The following is a 5,373-nucleotide window of genomic DNA, read 5'->3' as shown; positions in this document are numbered from 1 at the left end:
TGATCATTGGGGAGTTCCTGGGGCTCAGCACCCACAGGTCTGGCTCTCAAAATAATAAAAAAAATTAACAAGGAATCACCACTAAAAGTTCAATTGCAGTACCAGTCTTTGTCATAATCACTTAAGGGCACAAGTACTTAGAAGAACGATTAGGTCATGATTATAAATTATGGTGCAAACATTCTGATGGATTTTATGTTCTGTTCTGTTTTAAGGTTGTGAATGTTACCTTCATATTTGATGTTTTTTGCCAAATGGAGAATCAGTGTATCTAGTATCCCACGTCTGTCTTCTGTGCAGAAATTTCTGCTGAATGCAGAATGCATGAGTGCTGAATGCAGAAAGAGAAGTTTGCATACGAATTTGCCACAAAGACAAAAAGAGGTGGGTGTTTTTCGTAATACAGTGGTTCATTACTTTGATTTTTAATCAGTTTCAATTTTTAAAAGAACCTTGTAGTATGGTACTATTTGTGGTACTCTTGCAATATTCATGGTTCTGTCACATATAGCCAAGAAGGATGCTTGTTATAGCTGATGATGTAAACTCAGGCACTGTTACGATAATTTTTGTTAGTTGACACATATTTGGTATTTTAATTCCAGCTGAATGCTAGAATATAACTAATCTGAAAAAAGTAATTGTCTAAGCTCATGCTTACTGGCATTCCCGTGATGCTTCTGTAGGATTAGATTTTGAATACTGATATAGGATCATGTCTGTGAACAGTATATGTCAGTATTCTCTCTGAGATCAGTTTAAGTAGTGAGACAGCTGTTTTAAAAGACAAATGTTAGGAAGATAAATATTTTAAAAAAGGTATTTTGGTTTACTTCATACAACATTTGTTAGGTTCTAAAGTTAAGTCTTTCTAAAAAGTAAGTTGCTGTGTCTCTTGGCAATTATCACATGGTATCTGTTCATCCTAATCTGTGAGGAGAATATCTGGGTTGTACGCTAATTGTCATGAGTGAAGAGACCTCCAAACTAGCTCCATCCAAACAGTATAGGTGCTCCATCTCAAAGCAGTACAGGTGTGCTCACTAAGAGTTGCATTGGGTTAACAGTTTAGCAAATTCTGCATTCCACAATGTACAGTGTCATTTGTTTGCTGTTTTCTCATACTAATATGAAATTTAGGAAACTATAGCTTGCATGCGGGACATTATCCCTTTTTTGTCACATTCCATTTGCCTGGTGTTACCCCAAATGCTTGAGACTTGTCTCTAGTTTTGTTTTGATTTTACTCCTATCCTGTTGCATAGCGGCAACAGAGGGACAGATGAGATGATTCCATTCATTCCAATTCCTCTAATTCATAGCTTTGACTATGATATTTGGTCAAAGTATCTCTTTGGAACACGGTATCTCTTCTTTAGAGAAGAAAATTTATGAAGATTTTCTTCAATTTTCTGTAGGATATCAGCCCTTTTGTAAACTCCAGAGGGAATAACTGGATTAAATAATCCATAATAAATAACTGTAGTAAAACTATGATTTGAAGCAAAAGGTCTTGTTTTCCCTCATACTGTGGTTAACGTTCCAGTAATTTGGTTGGTCTTTTGGACTGCTATCCCTTATTTCCTACTAGCATATCTGAAAAGGGGATTATACCTACAATATCTGATATCCAGGAAGCATAAAAGCTACTAATACCACATGTTTCAAGACATAAGGAAACCCTTTTTCACCATTAGGACAGTCAAGCAGTGGAACAGGTTGCCCAGCAAGGTAGTACAGTCTGTATCCTTGAAGGTTTTCTAGACCAGATTGAATAAAACTCTTGAGTAGCCAACACTGACTTCACAGCTGACTCTGCTTTGAGCAGCAGTGTGGACTGGATTATCCTGTGATTCTGTATCAATGTGAACAGTGGTGATCTGCACAATTGGTTTGTCTCTTCTGCTGTGTGCGGGACTTGGAGCCGCCTAGCTTAGTCCTCAACTTATCTGGGAAAAAATAGGCGCTGTATTTCCCATCAGTATACATTTTTGGACCAATATGACATATATTATATAGTCTTATGTTTATATAAACACATATGGGTTTATTTATATATAGTTTTAGGCCACTTTGATGTATATTTTTATTTACAGGAACAGTAGTGTACAAATTACTCATTTTTCTAATTTGATGTGGTTTTATTGAAAATCAAAAGTAAAAAAAATGTATGGAGTTTTGGTATGCCTCTGCTTTTTTTTTTTTTTCCCCAGAAGGTAGCTGTAGTCTTTGTAAGAATGGTATCAAGCTTTCTCATAATTAAATTTTTAAAAAAGGTCGGTACTCTGTGCCGGCCCCCAACCATTGTTTTATAGGAACTTCAGCATATATATTATTGCCACTTTTTTATCTCAAGCCAGAGGAAAGCTCTTTAAATCAGGGTAACACTGACTCTTGACAGTGAGATACATAAACTATGAACTCGCTTGCTCACATCTGCACTGCATGAGTGTTCACAGAAATCTCATGATCTTTTTGAATATACCCTAGCTCCAGCTGTTAAGCAGCGGGCTCAAAACCAAAGCTTTAATGAATTCTCTGAGATATTCTTCTTTTTCATTTTGAACCTGTGGGCCAGAGAAACATAAGATACTATCAGTTCTCTTACAGAACCTGAACAGTCCTTATTTGACTTGTGAAATAAGCTATGAATGAGGGGTTTGGTAACATATTCTTGGAAGGCTCTACACAGCTTTACTTTCAGAGAGTAGTACAAATCCCTTGCTGTCATATTCAGCAGATGGCAGCATGCATGTTAACTGGCTGGGTATCTGCTCAAATCTTTGAGCTGCCATGCCATATTGAGTACAAAGTAATTAATTTGTCAGTGTCTTTAAGGTCAATCACAGTGGAAGCTTTCAGTGTGTTAATGTAAAAAATCATCTTTACCCTGAGGGGGCACTGTCACAGCAGGTAGGAATTAATTGTGGAATTAAATTGCTTTCTTCCTAGAATACAACTGTGTCGGAAGAAGAAAAACATAAAACCATCAGAGTGCAGTTAAGGACCCTGGTGTTTTAAAGTGCAGATTTAACGTTTCCACACAGGCATATCTGAGTGGTACCAGGATCAGGGTCTGGGGATTAGGTCATGCAAAAAAAAAAAAAAAAAAAAATAAAAACAAAGTGCCATGACCAAGCAAATGTTTATGTGTGACTTCTTAATAGCAATACTCATGTCCTTTGAATCCTGCCAGTTTTTTGTATAATATCAGGTCAAGTGTGGTGTAGGATGCCATATTATCAAACCCCTGAATATGAGCAATGAAGGCATATGATAACTGTGTAAGACAAATTGCCATGTCAGGTAGAAAAAAACCTTGATTTTCCGATCTACACAGGAGATTGCAAGGATGGTGTTTTCCATCGTAGTGTTCTTATCAGACTTGCAGATGCAGGAATAATGGGGTACTGAAGACAAAATCTAGAATGCTATCTGAATTTTTCAGCTATGCCAGGGCTCTTAAGGTGAACACAGGTGAAAAATGTGATAGACTTTTGATTGTTGCTGAATATTGGAAATTTGCACTTTATCTAGAGCTGAACGTATTGTAAGAATGGAATTTGCCATTATTTTCTATGTTCAATTTTATCTTATCTGTGTTTCTTTTTATACCTTTCTAACTATTCAAGCAGCATTTCTTCTGTTTGTGTGAGTTTGTAGAAACTGAATAAGGCCTATTGATGATATTCATGTGAATATGAAGATAAATTGATATCTTGCTATCTTACGTTTATTTAGGAAAGATTAATGAAATATGGCATCGTCTACCAAAAAAAGATCATTATGATGTGATCTAAAAAAACAGTCACCCAGGCTACTATTAATGTATTAGTGTATATTACTAAGTAGTACGAAGTACTGCATACCTCACAAGAAATGTTCAAAAAACTGCATGAAAATTTCCCAATGAGTAGATCTTACTATCTAGTTACAGATAATTGGCAATATAGGAAAATGCTAATTTTGCTTAGTAATTTGCTGATAAAATTTTTCATTGCAATTTAAGCATTTTCTGGAGCAGCCTAAGTTGCTGATCCTGGAGAGATTTATATGCGCAGTTATAAACATTCAATGGATAAAATCCATTTAATTTGGTAGGACTGTTGTCTGTCTGTATTTCCATCAGTGCAAAGTAGTGGCATTTATTATGTATCAAATGAAATGTGTTTGTAGATCTTTGGAAAAATAGGATTTGCATTTAATTTGGGGGGTTTTTTTTGGTTTTTTTTTTTGTTGTTTTTTTTTTTCTTTTTTTCCCAACTCTTGGACACACTTAGCTGTATGTTGCTTGTGGAACCTTACCAAAAATAGTCCACATAAACTTCAATTTCACTATACTATCTTTTCTTTAAACATAAAAGCAAGTTTCAATTATTGTCTCCCCCCCCTCCACCCCCCAATAATTTTCTGGTCTGAACAAAAAAGTATTTGTTTACATCTAGTCCTAGACTCTTCTACACTTCCATAAAGTCATGCCTGGCTCATGCTAAGTTCCTGCTTATGTTTAGCTTGCTTTGTCTTTATATTGACAACTGGCTTTCTCCAGAAGATTACGGAGCTTGATGATAAATACAAGCCTACTACTGTAAGGGTCTCTCAAAATGTAGGAGGAACCATGTAAGGTAATAGACTATAAGCTCCCCATTCAAAACTTTAAGTATCTGTAAAGAGTAACATGAGCCTTAAATCCAATTTAACACGTTAGACAAAAACGGTGGCAGGTGAATGATTTACTGAAGAGCTTCATTTTACTTACATTTTGAATTTCACTCCCACTGGGTGTTCGCTTGCTTTTCATCTCTAAACTTTTTTTCTGTAGTATGGAAATCGAAGATTGATGTTGCAGGAGAAAATGTGACCCCAAAATGACTCTCTTATTCTTGTTTTGAGGCGTGGTTGCTTCTTGCAATATTCATGAAGAAGTGTGTGGACAATGATGGTGAAGTCCTGATGAAAAGGATATAAACCGATTTTGTAAGTTTGTGGTTGTGTATGTGTGTATAACTTTAATATCCTTTCTGTAAATCACACTGTATCCTACTTCAGCATTTGCAACTGGTACTGAAAATGCAACTCTAAAATGGGAGCCATAATGACAATTTTGTAATCTGTGAATTTTTGATCTGCTAGTGACATCGTAGTGAAGAAAAGGCAGTTGAGAGCACTATGAAAATGTGTGTTACTGCGTGTTACTGCATTGCTGCTATCACTATGTGATAGATATTGACATTTACATGAGAACAAATGGAAACTTTTGGAATTTCTATTTCTTGGAGAACTGATATTTTTGACATTTGTTTCATTCTGAATTGGTCAAAATTTTCCCAAACATTTCATTTAAAACGATGTTTCAGCAAACGGGTACAATTT

The sequence above is a fragment of the Rissa tridactyla genome, chromosome 8, assembly GCF_028500815.1.
Source record: "Rissa tridactyla isolate bRisTri1 chromosome 8, bRisTri1.patW.cur.20221130, whole genome shotgun sequence".
Lineage (NCBI taxonomy): Eukaryota > Metazoa > Chordata > Aves > Charadriiformes > Laridae > Rissa > Rissa tridactyla.
The sequence above is the reverse complement of the archived record's forward strand: the minus strand, read 5'-3'. Positions refer to the sequence as shown.